At 41.9% G+C, this 17,583-nt stretch overlaps 1 protein-coding gene and 1 pseudogene across 10 annotated transcripts in view; one reads left to right on the top strand and one right to left on the bottom strand.

Annotated features, from left to right (window-relative positions):
* The window catches only part of LOC148040555 (uncharacterized protein At2g34160-like), a 186,519-nt gene that overhangs the window by 98,956 nt on the left and 69,980 nt on the right, over positions 1-17,583 (bottom strand). The window lies entirely within an intron of this gene.
* Positions 1,070-2,964, top strand: LOC148040556 (uncharacterized; annotated as a pseudogene).

The raw sequence follows: 17,583 nt of genomic DNA, 5'->3' as shown, positions 1-17,583 counted from the left end.
AAATGTGACAGTGGAGGTAAAATCAAAGCTCAACACAGAAAACAGTAGATAGTAGAGAGTGAAGTAGGACACCCAATGCAAATAGACTGAAAGAGTGTGAACTGAAAGTACAAGGTACAACCCTTAAACCCTAGGGTTGTAGGGGGGTGTTTACACCTGAACACGGTAAGTGCCCGTAAGTGTGTGTCATAAGCAAATACGAAATAATACCATAAGTCTGGGGGAAAAAACCTCTTCTACCGAGAGTAAAAAGTGCCCCAGTGTCCTACTGATCAGCGACACTCCGATGTGAGCGTAGGCGTAAGTGAGGCATGAGTGAAATACCCAACAGAGCTAGGCACTCAGACACATTGCCAAGCAAAGGCGTTCTTCAAATGCCTTGTGTGAAAGAAGAAACGAGACTACTTAGTGAAAGCAGAAGCAGAGATATATCAGCTATTTTTGGGGCGGGATAGCAAGAGCGCATGGAAGATGTTTCATGAAAGACAGCCCCCCATACAGATTACATCACCAGATGCTTGGCTTGACTATGGGAGACAACTGTATGACCTACCAGGACAGCCACCTATGCAGCCCCCACAAGCTTGTAGGCCAACACACTGGTCTTTCTTCGCATGGAAAATGGTTAGAGATGCAATTTATAGATTACAAAATGGGAGGGCATAGGATGAGGATGGACTAGTAGCAGAACATTTCTCACATTCTTGTGACATATTAGCACCCATATTCACATATGTTCAATAGAGTAGTATGTGAAGGTTTCCCTATGAGTTGGTCAAACAATACTATAATCCCGCCATTTAAAAGTGGTGATCCCCTGATTCCTAGCAACTACAGGACTATCATGATCGGTCATTCTTTGGCCAAGATATACGGATCTATATTGGAGCATGAACTCAGTGAATGGGCTGAAATGCAAGGGAAGAGAGCACAAGGACAGGCAGGTTTCAGACGAGGATATACCACGCTGGACCACATTCTCACACTTAGAGCCATTATTGAGGAGGGTCGAGCCCAAGACAAGAGGATCTATTGTTGCTTTGTAGACTTTCGCAAAGCTTTTGATACAATGCCTCATACACGTATCCTGCAGAGATTGCAAGACATTGGATCACCAGAGGGTATACAATGGGGTGTCTATGCATTATATGAGGCAGTGACAGGTCATGTACGAGCACCCAGGGGGCTATCAGAGAGGGTTGACAGTACCATAGGAGTGAAACAAGGATGCCCACTTTCACCCACATTATTTGGTCTATACATAGATGAAGTGTCTAATTACATAGACCGAGGAGGAGGAGCTGGAGCCAGCCTGGCAGGGGTGCTGATACCGATATTACTGTATGCAGATGATTTTGTTCTCATTTCAGACTCACCAGAGGGATTGCAGTGCCATCTAGACGCTTTGCACATCTTTTGTAGAGACAAAGACCTCATAGTGGACCTTGGGAAGACCAAAACCATGGTTTTCAATACTTCAGCAGCATGGGTGACTAGATCTATGTACCAGTTCACATTTGGGGGAGACATACTGGAGCATAGGTGAGGAAATATGTCGATTTGGGAGTCACCTTCTCTGGCCCACGTTTTTCGTTGAGGGAAGCATTAGAGGCACGTTTGGCACGTGGATACGCAGCACTAGGGGCACTTGAGAGTCAATGTGCTCACATACAGTTCCATGAGCCCTGCACCAAACTCTGGTTGTTTGACACCCTAGTCACACCTACATTACTATATGGAGCAGAGGTATGGGGTTGGAGCTTGTACCACAGGCGTCTTAGCCCACTCACTAATCAGATTGGAGTAGAGAGGGATTATTATGATGGTTGGGATAGCATGGAAAGGCCATTGATCATGATGATAGCACGCATGATTAGGAGTAAGCTGTCCACCTCGCATCCCATTGTCAGAGTAGAACTAGGGGCAACACCTATAGTTACGAAGGCACTCTTTAGGGCACTGACCTTTTGGTATAGACTATGGGAACTTCCACACCATAGATACTCTAGATTGGCACTAACCTCATCTAGACAACTAGCAGCAGGAGGCAAGAAGAACTGTTGGTTTTCACAGATGGCTATTTGGATGAGCCTACATGGTTTGGATATTGACCGTCTTCCACCTTTGGATTATAGCCTTGACTGCCCTACACTTTCTCTCAACTGATCAGAGCTGAACCAGGTGATCAGAGCTGATATCTTGAGGATTGAGACAGCAAAGACATGGATCCATCCACCACTCCCTCTAGGATCGAGGATGGAGTTCTACAGGAGTCATTTATTGTGTCTCTCTGATGATGGTTTCACTATTCGGCCAGCATATATGGACACCCATCTCTCCCATAGCGTACGGGTTGCTATCAGACAGATTCGCACCTCCTCACATAGGCTTCAGATGGAGACAAGCAGATGGACAAATACCCTAGCAGAGGATAGGACTTGCCAGCTTTGTGGTCGAGAGCTTGAAATGGAGGAGCACTACATATACAGATGCACGGTATACTATGACATACAAGGACGGTACCATTGCCTCTTCCGTGATGGATTTGGACCTCTTCGTCGCGTCATGGAGTACGAGGACCAGAGATGCCTAGGTCTTTTCCTCCTAGAGCTCGGGAGGCGCCGAACTGCACTACTACAAGACAAGAGGCCAGCTCATCCAGAAAGACACACATAGAGAGCAGTGACAGACTTCTTCTACAGAGCCGACCCTACTGACACTACCAGCCTAGCAGAGACAGAGCCACCCAGCCAGACACCTTACAGGCCACACCGTGGAGTCACATTGGATAGAGCCATTTCCCTTCATCGACCACGACGACCCCGTCTACCAGGACCATGTCCGAGAAGGCCACACCACAGTCGAATCAGAGCCATTATCATGAGACACCGAAGACTCACCACCAGGCATATCAGTGAAGCAGCTAGGGACCGCATCATAGCTGAGATCATGTGCAGATCTTGAGATCAACTACAACCTATAGTCTCCACCACACTTTTTGTACATGGCTCTATCAGATCTGGTTCTCCTTTCCTTTTTTTTTCTTTTCTATCGATGGAATAACACTACACATGGTTCAACCCTAGTATAGTCCCACCGTATAGTTATTTTCAGTATTGTTTCATAGGCCACCCACTTATTTGTAATGTTATCTTTACCTTACTGATGAGATGACATTAGACATGGATGTACTCTGGATTTTGTCTCATAGGCCACATTGGCCTTATGTAGACGTTAATATATATTTCTTTCTTTCTTCTGTGTGTGTGTGTGTGTGTGTGTGTGCCCGTCAGCACAACAGGTTGAGGCATCATCCTCTCCTTCCATTGGGAGGGGGGGTTATAACGAGAGGGAGGTGGGAAAGTGGTATCGAGTGGTGGTGGTGGTGACTCCCCCACCCACCACCTGTCAGTGTGCACGGCGGCGAGGCTTCTCCACCATCCAAGTGGCCGCAAGGACTAGTTGAGAGGGCCAGGGGGAGGGGCCTACCCCCCTCATCATCGTCATCGTCATCTTCTCTTTCTTCGTCGTCATCTTCTACTTCTTTCCCCTTAGAGAACTCAAGATATCGTGAAACCAGTCTATGACCCACATAAAGCGGTAGTTCCTTCAATTAACACCTGGTCTTTTCACACACACACAAAAATAGAGACCTTACTCCCTCGCTCAACACCAGATTGGCCCCGAAGACCGGCGCCCCTCTCGGTATTTCTTTATCAATTAAAAGATGGAAAATAACAAAAATGAAATGTTCCAAAATACATAACCTGTGAACAGTTGGTTTTTATCTTTTCTGAGTAAATCCCAGCTGCATAAGGACAGTAGCATAAGGACAATTCAGCATGACCAGATCAACATCCCTTTTAGGAAAGCATTTTCTGTAACCATAACTCAATGATTCATGTGCAAAATTGCATTCTCTTGCAGAACTCTGAATTCACTGTTCTTATTATCCACCATGTCCAGAACAACATCCCTTTTAGGAAAGCATTTTCTGTGACCAAAACCCAATGATTCACGTGCACAATTGCAGTCTGCAGATCTTTGAATTCACTGTTCGTAGTATCCAGCATGTCCAGAACAACATCCCTTTTAGGAAAGCATTTTCTGTGACCCAAAACTCAATGATTCACGTGCAGAATTGCAGTCTACAGATCTCTGAATTCACTGTTCTTACTATCCAACATGTCCAGAACAACATTCCTTTTAGGAAAGCATCATTCCAGCATTACAACAGTCCCACAAACAGCACTAAATCAGAGCTGAAAAAACTTTCGATGGAATCAGCCCATCATGTAGAGCATTTCCTCTTAGAATAGAGAGAGAGTTGACCAGAGGGAGCAAGCTCTACCTCCGTACATGAGTCAGAGTCGAAGAAGTACTCTCCATAGCTGATGTTCTTGCAACAATCTACCCTTAGCTCCTCAAAACTTCATTCTTAGATCTACCCCTTAGGCATATAACGTTTCTTTTTAATGCTCTCTCTCTCTCTCTCTGTCTCTCTCTCTCTCTCTCTCTCTCTTTCTTTTGGGAATGTGTGCCACATGGCATACATGTAACAATTTTCCCGTTTAAATCTTCCAGTCTAAAATTCTCCATGTTCGGTGCAAAATTTGACCTCGGCACAGACCAAAGAATTAATTCTCCTACAAAAACGAAGATAATGACGCGAACAGATTCTGGGGTCCAAAAATAGTAACTCCCTAAATTTTAGGGATGATGATCCCTGCATTCCCCAAGTTGTTCTGAGCAACTTTTATCATTGCAACCACATCAAAAAGTGTAATGTGGCTCAGTTATAGTGACTTTTATTCCGTGAGCATTCTTACATATGCATCTTCTGTCTTGGCCAGGCTCATGGGCAATAATATTTTCAATTAATCTACCAAGTATGGGCAAGTTTTCAGCCAATCAACAGACTCTTTTAGACATGCCACTAATGAAGATTTTTATGATCCCATGGATGGATTTCCATTTGATCCAGGTGGTACTCATGATTCTCATGCTTCCTTATGTACCATCTCACATGATGCATGGACTAGTTGCAAAGGGGAAAATACACTTGGATTCAAAGGCTTCATTAATGGCAAGGTTGCACATATTTTAGTGGGATACGAGCAACACTCATAGCTTCGTCACACCAAATCTTTGAATGGGCTGAAGTTGCTACCCATTGATATGGATTCTTCCCTGCAAATACAAGGCCAATGGTGCATAAGAGTCTAGTAAAGAAGTGTGTCCATGCACTTCAATTGATTTATTGCCCTCTTGCACACTAAACATAGACTTGATCACTTTGGATATGGGGCCGATTGACATTGTCATTGAATGTAATTGATTGAAAGAACTTGGAAATTTTGCCTTAGACTTGGAGCAAATGCAAATGGGATTTAATTGGCAAGGACAGCACATAGAGTTGAAAGGCGTAGACCACAAACAAATATAACTCATCTCCATGAAGAAATTGCGAAAAGAAATCAATGCTAAGTCATGCATCTTCACTCTTTTGGCTCATATTGAATGCATTATGAATTTTCCAATTCTCTTCCGTCCATTTGGTATCCATTGGTGACTAGTTCTTGAACTTCACCAAAAATCTTCTTATAACTCTACCTTTCACTTTCCTATCCTTATATGCCAGGATCTGCTGAGGAACTAGAATCTCATCTAATTCCTTTACTTCAAGCTGTTTCTCTTGAACCATATCTTCTTGCACTTCACCAATAAAAGGCCTCAATAGGCTCACATGGAATGCATTATGAATTTTCCGATTCTCTGGCAATTTCAGCCTATATACCACATCATTGATCTTCTCTAAGACTTGAAAAGGGTCATAGTAACGCATACTCAGCTTTGGAAATAAACGTTCCTTGCCCTTCTGTTTTCTCAAACGTGCCTTTTCAAAACGCAATAAGACCCAATCATCCTTTTTGAACAAGAGTTCTCGATGATGACTATCAACAGCTCTTTTCTGTTAGGCTTGTGACTTTTCTAAGGCATACTTAATCTTTTTATATGCTTCTTCCCAATGTTTTACATAACGATCTGCTTCAAAAATGTTATCTTTTGTCTGCAAAATGGAAGGCAGTTTCTTTCCTCCTTCCACAATCTCAAAAGGTGCTTTGCCAATAGATGAGTGCACTATATTATTATATGCATACTCAACCAATGGCAAGTAGTGTTCCCAAGAAGTCTTATGATCTGAAACATAACACTTCAGTAGATCTAAAACAGTTGAATTTGCTTCTTCAGACTGTCCATCAGTTTGTGGATGGAAAGAATATGAAAGTAGTGCCCATGTTTTCAAACAATGCTTTCCAAAACAAGCTAGTCATTCTTGGGTCTCTATCACTCACAATTGACCATGGCATTCCATGGTACTTGAAGATATTATGCATAAATATTTTTACCATGTGTTTTGACTTAACCTTTTTCCTTACAGGAATGAAATTGTCTATTTGCTGAATCTGCAAATGATAGTCTAGATTCCATCATTCCTTCAAGAAGTTCTTGGAAGATCAAAAATGAAATCCATGGCAATACTTTCCCACGGCCTTTCTGGAATAGGCAGTGGTTGCAATAACCCTCGTGCCTTCTGTCTATCAAATTTGACCTTTCGACATACAAGGCAAGATCTGACATATGCATCAACATTAGATCTCAAGGCTGGCCAATAGAAAAAAGTCTCTACCACTTTGACTATAGCATCAATACCACGATGTCCTACATACGGTGGAGTATAACTTTCTAATAAAACTTTTAGCCTTAGCTGTTTTGTAACGCATAGTCTTTCATGCATCATGATAAAGCCTTCTTTGAACACATAATGATCATGATGTTGGCCATTGATCAACTCTTCATAGATTTCAGAGAAATCTTCGTCATCAGCATACTGCTCTTTCAAATCATCCAATTCATGGTGATAAGAAATTGAAACAATTAACACATGTGGTTTGCGAGATAAAGCATCTGCAACTACATTCTTCTTGCCTTCCACATGCACTATCTGAAAATGAAACATAGATAGGAAATTTGCCCCACGCATGTGTTTCTCTAACAATTTAGCATGTGTGAGAAAGTATCTAAGTGTTTGATGATCTGTTTGCACTACAAAATCAGCACCAAGCAAACAGTGCTTCCAACTAGAAAGTGCATGGATCACAGCCAATAACTCTTTCTCATAAATTTGGTAAGTCCTTTCAATGGCAGAAAGTACTCTACTCTCATATGCCACAACTCGGCCATTCTGCATTAATATAGCACCAATGTTGTTTCCACATGCATCACACTGCACTACGAATGGCTTAGACAGATCTGGTAAAATAAGTATTGGATCTATAGTCATTTTTCCCTTCAAACATCTAAATGTTGATTTCTCTTTGTCAATCCATTGCCATTTGGCATCCTTCTCTTCAAGCACATGTAAAGGAGAAGCAATCTTTGCAAAGTGTCTTACAAATCTTCTATAGTAAGAGCATAGACCAAGGAAACTGCGGACATCATGAACGGTTTTCAAGTCTGGACAAGAGACAATTGCTTCTATCTTTGCAGGATCCATCTTCACACCATCTCTAGAAACTATGTGCCCAAGGAAGTGAATCTCTTCCAAAAAGAATTCACTCTTCTTGCCATTAATGAGCAATCTATTACGCTTAAGCTCATTAAAGACTGTAAGTAAGTGTTTTCTATGCTCCTCTTCTTTGTTTGAAAAGATAATCATATAATCAAAGAATGTGCCAACAAAACTTCGATAAGGGCGGAAAATTCTATCCATCATCCTATTAAACGTAGCAGGAGGATTGGTCAATCCAAACGGCATGACTAGAAATTCATAGAGACCAAATGTCGTTCTAAAAGCAGTCTTATGTGGCTTGATTCTGATACGATGGTATCCACTTTTCAAATCTATTCTGCTAAACATTCCTACTCCCTGTAATCGATCAAAAATGTCATCTATCCTTCGAATCGGAAACCTATTCTTAATCTGTTCTTGTTCAAGGCTCTGTAGTCAATACACATTTACCAAGAGTTATCATTTTTCTGAACTAGCAACACAAGTGAACAAAATGGAGAACTACTGGGCTGAATTAGTCCCTTCTCTAGAAGCTCATTAACCTGTGTCATAATCTTTCTGCTGCACTGCACTGACCCTGTACGATGGCCTATTGGGCGGACTAGTCCCTGGAATAAGATCTATGGTATGATCTTTAGGCCCCTCAGGGGGTAACTCTCTTGGTAACAAATCTGAGAAATAGTCACTAAATTTATCCCAGAAAGCCCTTCTACTTTCATCTGGTACATATACATTACTATCAACTTCATTAACTTGCTTTGCAAAAACCAATTATGCAGAAATATGATTTTTCATTACAGAAGTAATTGCAAAAGCAGAAACAACTGGGACAGACTCTCCTTTAAGCTTCACATCTAACACATGAGTCTTGCCCTTATGTACAAGAGTAATCGTTCTATTGTAAGTATCCAAGATAGCATGCTTCCTATGGCACCATGAAATACCCAACAGAACATCACAGCCCTCAAAGGCATAATATGGAACTCCTCTGTGTCCATATAGCTCTGAATATGCATACGGAGTTTGCCAAGAATGGGGGGTGACAGGTTCAGTATGTTCTAGGCATGCCAAATCAGCCTGTCCAACTGGTCCCATTTCCTCGAGACGTATACCCAGCTTAGCTGCCACGGTGAGATAAAGTTTACACGAGCTCTAGGATTAAAGAAAATAAGCACTGTGGAATCTCTGATCTTTCCCCAAGCTCTGCACAATTCTGTAGCATCATCAGTTGATTGATCTCCCACCATATCAGGCACTAAGCCAATGCTGGGCTCCTTTTTACTGGGCGCATCTTTATCCTCCGCATCTTTAGAATATTGCTATGGGCACTTAGAAGCAATATGGCCTTTTTGTTCACATATAGCATTTCCTAGCCATCATTAAATCCTTTCTTTCTTCAAATGATTTGCCAAAAAGTGGCCTCTTCTATCATTTACCCAGTTTAAAAGAAGTGTGAGGTTGCCGCTGAAATCTTTTCTTTCAAAAAGACTTCTTTGTAAAGCTGGTCTTTTCCGAAAATTGCTTCTTATTCTTGCTAGGATCCTGCTTAAACTAAGAATCCTTCTTTTCAGTGCCTTTAAAGCTATCAGCTTTTCCTTTCAACAATGCATTTGCCACACCAGTATTTTCAATTAACTGTACCATATTTGTAATCCTAGCCTTGGTACAATAATCCCTGATGGCTTCAGGCAAACCGCAACAGTACTTTTCAACTTATTCTGACAGGGGCACTGTCCTGTAAGAACTCACGGGCAAAAGTGCTTCCCAAATTTTCTTATTCTAGTCTTCTAAATCTGCACAATTTGCCGCGTCCAATTTATGCCATGCAGTCATGACATCTACTTCAAACGTGGTTAGTTAACCATAAGGCTGCAAACAACTGTTTGAAATGGACCCAAGTGGCAGGTGCATATCCTTGCATCAACAATATGTTCCACCACTGCAAAGCATTACCTTTCAAAAAAGTTAAAGCCTTTTGCACCTTAGAAGTCTCAGTAAAATTCCCTGCAGTGTAAGCTGCATCAAACTGCTACATAAATGTCAAAGCTTTCAGCTTACCTTGGATAAGACTGAAGGTTTCAAACTTTAATGCCTGACCACCCTCTTTATAGTCTTTAGGCTTTGCAGCTTTTGGTGTCAAGTTGTCATAGACAGGTGGCTGTAAAAAGGGGAGTCCCTTAGGTGCATTATCAGCATTCATTTCACCTGTCTTAACTGCCATATGCCCACTAGGCTGAAAAAAACCAGCCGCTGCATTTTGTACTCTAGGCATCAAATAAGGACTCTGCAAAGTCTGATAACCGGGCTGTAGACCAATATTAGCATGAAGTGGGTTCACTGCCTCAATAGGCATCATTCCTGGTGGCCCTCTGGGCAAGTATCTGTGATAACCAGTGGGTTATCCAGCCATTGCTTGAAAATTTGACTCGCCACCAAAGTAACCACGATAAGTAGCAAATTGAGGAATAGTCTATTGTGCCACTTGTGCATAACTGCCTTAACCATTCACTCCCTGATCCTGTGCTTGTGCTTCTTGTTGCACTCGACCTATCTCCATGTTTGGTGTCTTTTCCACGTGCTCACGCACATCAAAGGTTTGCCTTTTTGAGTGCTCCATGGTATGATGTGATGACTCAGCCTGAGAATCCTCATTATGTGACTTCAAAGATTTTTGCATCCGAGGATTCTTTACAAGCTATTGGAAAGAGCCAACCATACTGAGAAGTTGTGCCATAAACAAGTCCTCCTGTTCTTGCTCCTCATCCTGTGGTTCAATGTTGGTTCTAGAAGGTGCTAACACGTGTGCACTCTCTTCTTCATGAGGGAGTTTTCCTTTGCCTTTATCCATGTCTGCCATCTCTCTAGTCCTATAATCTTTGTAAAACCTGTGTGTATGGCCTTTTCACCCAAAATTGTCCGAGCTTAAATTCTTACAGAAAGAATTCAAATCCCGAGGATGGAACCATGAAACCGGTCTATGACTCACATAAAGTGGTAGTTTCTTCAATTAACACCTGGTCTTTTTACACACACACAAAAACAGAGACCTCGCTCCCTCGCTCAAGACCAGATTGGCCCCGAAGACCGGCGCCCCTCTCGGCATTTCTTTATCAATTAAAAGATAGAAAATTACAAAAATGAAATGTTCCAAAATACATAACCTGTGAACAGTTGGTTTTCATCTTTTCTGAGTAAATCCTAGCTGCATAAGGACAGTTCAGCATGACTAGATCAACATCCCTTTTAGGAAAGCATTTTCTGTAACCATAACTCAATGATTCATGTGCAAAATTGCAGCAAATTTGCAGTCTGCAGAACTCCGAATTCACTATTCTTACTGTCTAGTATGTCCAGAACAACATCCCTTTTAAAAAAGCATTTTCTGTGACCAAAACCCAATGATTATGTGCAGAATTGCAGTCTGCAGATCTCTAACTTCACTGTTCTTACTGTCTAGATCTCTGAATTCATTGTTCTTACTATCCAGCATGTCCAAAACAACATCCCTTTTAAGAAAGCATTTTCTGTGACTATAACTCAATGATTCGTGTGCAGAATTGCAATCTGCAGATCTCTGAATTCACTGTTCTTACTATCCAGATCTCTGAATTCACTGTTCTTACTGTCCAGCATGTCCACAACAACATCCCTTTTAGGGAAGCATCATTCCAGCATTAAAACAGTCCCACAAACAGCACTAAATCAGAGCTGAAAAACCCTTTGATGGAATCAGCCCATCATGCAGAGCATTTCCTCTGAGAATAGAGAGAGAGTTGACCAGAGGAAGCAAGCTCTACCTCCGTACATGAGTCAGAGTTGAAGAAGTACTCTCCATAGCTAATGTTCTTGCAACAATCTGCCCTCAGCTCCTCAAAACTTCATTCTCAGATCTACCCCTTATGCCTATTACGCTTTTTTTTAAATGCTCTCTCTCTCTCTCTTTTGGGAATTTGTGCCACATGGCATACATGTAACAATTTTCCCATTTAAACCTTCCGGTCTAAAATTCTCCATATTCGGTGCAAAATTTGACCTCAGCACAGACCAGAGAATTAATCCTCGTGCAAAAACGAAGATAATGACGTGAACAGATTCTAGGGTGGTCCAAAAATAGTAACTCCCTAAATTTTAGGGATGGTGACCCTTGCATTCCTCAAGTTGTTTTGAGCAACTTTTATCATTGCAACCATATCAAAAAGTGTAATGTGGCTCAGTTATAGTGACTTTTATTCCGTGAGCATTCTTACATGTGCATCTTCTATCTTAGCCACGCTCATTGTCATGCACCATCTCCAGTGGCTAAGCACACAATCCCAAACCACTGGCATTCTATTCTTCAGTGCACATTCAATACGGAACCGGTCCTAAGGCTCAAACAAACCATTAGTCCAATTTGTTCCATGGCTACCTCTTCTGGCCATGCAAAGATCCCGGCTTATTCCAAGAGAACTCTGAGGGAAAAAAGCAACAGCACCTAAAGAAAAGAAAAATAAAATATTATATAAGTAAATAAGGAAAACAACTGCAAAATGTATCACAACCTGGTGACATATCCTCATCTCGAAAGAACCTGGGGGTTTCATTTTGGAACCTGTGGGGTAGGACCCATCACGCATGCGTTGCAACATTTTGACCACTTATAAGCATGCGGTCTCTTAAAACACGACTTATTGTATTTGATATATCCAAGTCTGGATTACAAGAGAAAATTTTATTGTAGTTACATCTCATGAATATCTTCTAGCTTTTTCCTAAGTATCTTATAATTTCTTGGTAAAATCTGGATCACTTGTATAACTTCATTCCTTAGTTCAAGTTCTCTTTAAGCCCTATTGGGACAATTGACATGGATATGTCCAATATTGTGGCACTAGGAGCATCGGTGTTTAGGATACTTTGGACATTCCCTTTTGAAATTACCTAACTCCTGGCAATAGAAATAGTGCGAAACTTTATCACTTGGGATTACAAGATTCTTGGTTGTCTTTGGCAGGATTTTCTTCTTTAGACCAAATTGCCCTAGGATCCTTTTAGCAGACCAAAGTTATCTTAGAAACTTTGTTTCCAAATTGTCCTCTTTTTTTATCTGGACTGAGATCCATGGACAATCGGCTTTACTTGTAATACTAAAGAATACTCCCAAGCTTTGACATTCTGGTAAGACCCAATCTCTATTAGTTGAGAAGGAACAACTTAAGAGAAATTCATTGCAAGTTAGAACTATCATTCCTTCGTAGAGCATCTCTGATCACTTGTAAGTTCTAAGCTCAAAATTGATACAACTCATATTACTCGGGTTAACTGTAGTTATAAGAGTAAGGTTTATTTCAACACAAGTTGTATTACATGTCGATAAAATCTCTAGGATTTCTAATCATCCTAAAGAGGTGTAGTGGACTCTAGATCTTCGTCTTCATCTGATTCCTCTATATATCCAAAGATTGCACTTGTATAGCTTCGTTTTCTTGGAGGCTCAATATCTTTTGATTTAAGTCAGGACAGTCTGCTTGGGCGTGCCCTAGCTCATTGCAGTGGAAGCATCAACGATTGGGACATCTCTTATGAATGTGCCCTATCTCTCCGCACATGTGGCATCTCTTGTCCTGATCTCAGGGATCATCTTTGTCACAATTGCCTGATTTAAGTTTTTGGATGATCGGCTTTTCTCGAAGTAATGCATCTTGCAAGTCTGTCGGACGCATTGCTTCAAGACGATGGTTCAGAGGAGTGTTTAAGCCATGGCAAAACTTGGATACTTGCTGCACAATATCCATAGATAGTGCGTATTTTCGTAGGGTTACAAACTTTGAGTAGTAGGCTTCCAAGGTTAATTCCAGCTACTTGAGCTTGAAGAATTCATTCATCCTCAAAGTCTAGTAGGTTGGCGGAAGGTATCGTCCCCGTACAACATCTTTTAGGTGAACCCAAGTGACAACGGCTTCAGAAATACCTTGATCTTTGCACCATTGCTTCCACTATATCCGAGCCTGGCCAATTAACTTAAGTTTGGCTATCGTTACTTGATTGGCTGAAGCAGTTCCTAAAGCAGAGAAATAATCATCCATCGACTCAATCCATATCTCCGCCTTTGCTACGATATCTATTCCTTTTCCACCAAACTCGGGTGTCTTAATCTGCTTAAGAAGGAATTTATTATCTCGCATGTCAGTATTCGTGGATGCAAAAGGTACTTGACAATCAAGCCATACCACTTAGGTTATTCTATTTAGAATATGTCCATGAACCATACATTAATCAATCACATATCATTACGAAGTTTTGCTCTGATACCAACTGTAATGTGCCTGCCTATCAGCTATCGAGGCACATGTTTAGCGGTCCATCAAGAGACAAATCCAAGACTCGATGCTAGGATGCTATCAGAAGACCTTGACACTAGGAACCCAAATTTCAGGTCGATCCCGGTGGGTTTGTCTGTCACAAGGCGAACTCGAGAAACCCTTGGCAACAAACCCGTAACATTCCATGGGAGTGCCAGGCAATGTCACTTAGATTCGTCTCTTGATGGACCGCTAAAAATGTGCCTGAATAGCTGACAGACAAGCACGTTACACCCACTCTCATGGTCATCCATTCCAACAGACTATCAACAATGATGCTACTCACTATATGACCCCTATCTACAACATTTTCATCTTACAAAAATCCTCAATTGGATCTGCCTAAAGCATTAATAACTTTAAGACAGAAATTCAAAGTGTTGATCTAATGCTCTTTGACATCGACCAAGGTCCAAATCAACCATGGTCAACAATGTTTACTTTGTCTCACAACTTGGGTTAAATCTACTCTCAATCAGTCAGCTTTGCTAGGATAAGCCATCTTTTTCACCAAAGACACCGTTGAGCTCATTGACAAGTCTATGGATTTGATTGTGGCTCGTAGCACTACTCATCCAAATGGCCCTATTGTATGATTGAGTTCTTGTCCATAGCCACTCCTGAGAATTATGAATTCCATCAGGTGTATGCCCTCGTGACTCAAGGCCCCTCAAATTTGGAGTGTTTATGGCATTATTGTCTCAAACACATATCACATGATACTCTTCACGGGTTATTGTGAGATAAGCTTGTTGATGGCATTCCTCACCTGAATTTTGCTAAGGATGTCCGCAGATCATGTCAATTGGACAAGCAACATCAAACCCCATTCCCATAACAAGCTCAACATCACACTGAAGGCATACTTTGACTGGTTCATACTGACCTTATTGGCCAATCATCCACACCATCTTTAATTGCTGTGCAATACTATATGCTGCTTTTGGATTATTATTCATGCTACCTGTGGGTCTATTTTCTAAAGCAAATGTTTGAGGCTTTTGCTTATTTTGCTACATGGATGCAGCACACCACTAATCATCTGGGCACCTAGCTAGGAATAGCCCGATCTGATAAAGAGGATGAGTTCTTTTAAATGAATTTGCTTAGTTTCTGTGGCGATATGGTAATTGAGGTGCCTAACTAGGAATAGCTCAGACTGATGGTGGAGGTGAGTCCATTTCAAATGAGTTCACTTAGTTTCTACAGCAATATAGTATTCAGTGAGAGTTATCTTCTATCAACTCCCCCTCACCCCCATCTTCATCAACAACCAAAGTGCCATGGCCATTGTAGCAAACCCAATTGTATCCCTCAAGACAGGGCATGTGGGAACGCACTTCCAGTTCTCCAACTAGTAGGTTGAGGTGATCCATTTTGACCCATCTGCATAGAACCATGCTAACACCCTCAAGTAGGCGGTCAACCGACCAATGCACCAACACTTGCACAACAGCATTGGTGTAGGTCCTCCCTCCTCGCCATCAAGTTAGGGGGCCAGGTCTTTTCTCTTCTTTCTCTATGGATATCAACTTTTTGTAGGAGGATGTTAGCCTCTTCTCTATTGTACTTTGAGGGTTTGGTTTGTTCTCTCATGGTGATGGGAGATGGCAATCCCTATCCCTATCGTACATTACTATTCATGAAACTCCTACAAGGGCATCACTAGAATGAACTTTGTTGCACGATCATGTGTGTACTTGTATACACCTCGTATATATGTTTTGTGCACTTGAAAGTGGGACATTTGTATTTATAAGCCCCTTCTCAAGTGAAACACTATGCATTGTGAAGGATACTTTACCCTTTTACACCATTAAGGAGAGATCCCAAGCAGCATCCATTGACCTCGAATTATCACTATTAGATTGCCACCACTGTCCCCATCCCATATCTTGTCTTCGACAGCCTTGCAAGTGGTTGGGTAGGTTCCCAATTGATAGGCATGTGAGCTAACCATCCCTTGTTCCCACCGGACACTCATTAAAAAATATTCGGGGATAAAAGATCAAAAGAAAAGGAAAAGAAAAACCTATAAAAAATAAAATATATGGGCACCCAATGGAAGATAACCATCACTCTATAGGCTTGGTAGGTTCTTGAGCAGCCAATGCACACACATTGTGACTAATGCCTAAGCTAATTTGGGGTGGGACCACTCTAGTTGAAATAGAGGTACTTCCTCATCACCTTTGTAGGCTTCGTAGGCCATTGGGCAACCAACATGCACCCCTTGTCTGATACTCTAGTTCTTTGGGATAACACCTCTTGAGCGAGCTACGCTTCATGGTCCCTCTTTGCTTGGGTTTTTGGACTCAAAGGGGCTGTTAAGAAACGAAGGGTTATTTAACTTTATTCCCCTTTTTAAAGCTTATTAAACATCCCCAAAACTCAAACATTAAATGTACCTAAAGTGTCCAGGCACCCACATTTAATGCACCCCAAGTGGCTGGGCAGCACTTGAGACAGCTCGGGCACCACCCTAGACAATTGGTTGGCCCATGTGTCTAAATAGGGATCTGTCCAACCAGTCTGCACACCCCGAATCCATCATTCTACAGTTGCTAGCCATCACCATTGCTGTCCACCTGCTGGCAATTGCCCCCCCATCTTCTGCAGTGCCTCTGACGTATCATCACCAAATAGCTAACACCTGTGTTTTCTTGCATACTAGGTTGTCCTACTGCCACCCTACTGCCACATCATCCTCCAACTGCAAATGACCTGTTTTCAGCCCCCTGTCTGGAGTTTCCAGCATCATATCAGCTGTGTTTTGCTGCTGTTCAGAAGGCCCTGGCTGATGTCATCATTCGGACAGTGTGTAGGCTGCATTTTCATCAGATCTTGCTACTGCTTGCTTCCCAGGGTTTCCAGATAGCTGTGTTTTCTCCTCCAAATGCTGCATTTGCTGCTATTCACTCTTTTAGGACTGCTAAAACTGCATTTTCACCCTCTCCAGTTGTGGTGGGCATCCTCCAACATCCAAGCTTTGGTGGTATGCTACTTTGGAATTGTCTGGAAGCTGCCTCCACCAACTTCCTCCGCGCCCATTCATAGAGAGACGATGGTTTTTTTTTTTCTCCCCTCTCTGGACACATATTACAGTATTCAGTTCATTGAGTTATTCCTTCACTCAACATTTTTGTAGTTGTGCTTTTTGGGATTCTCTTTGAGTGCAGTTATTTAGTCGAGTTCGTATACATTTTGTGTTTTCTGTGCAAACCCTAAGGCAACCTCCTCACACACTTTCCTTGAGAGGCTACACTCTGGCCCATGTTACATGATAGATAGAGAAAGCCTTGCAAGTTCTAGTCTACGTACACATTACCAATTCAGTGATCACATTGGAGTACATATCATGCTTTCACCTGTCAACATTTTAACTGGGTGTCTTCACTAGCAACTGCATTGCCACCCATTGATTGGCAACAATATTATCCTTGGCAACAAGCGGTTAAAGGATTGTGCTTCTCGCACAGTTTGATGATCTATATGACATTCCACCCAAGCTTTTGCCACCAGAGCTAAGCAACCATAACTTTGAACAGCATCTAGTAAGGAGCCCCATGGACTTCCAAATCCTGATGGCCAAGCTGCAGATGCAATCAGCATAACTGCTTAGTGTTGGGTTAACAGACCTAACTATTTTTGCATTTTCTGCCCCTAATC

Source organism: Lygodium microphyllum, chromosome 2 (assembly GCF_053477565.2).
Source record: "Lygodium microphyllum isolate KBCC chromosome 2, Lygodium_microphyllum_v1.1.10, whole genome shotgun sequence".
In the NCBI taxonomy this organism is placed as follows: domain Eukaryota; kingdom Viridiplantae; phylum Streptophyta; class Polypodiopsida; order Schizaeales; family Lygodiaceae; genus Lygodium; species Lygodium microphyllum.
Note: the sequence above shows the minus strand (reverse complement) of the source record. Positions and strands in the feature narration are given on the sequence as shown.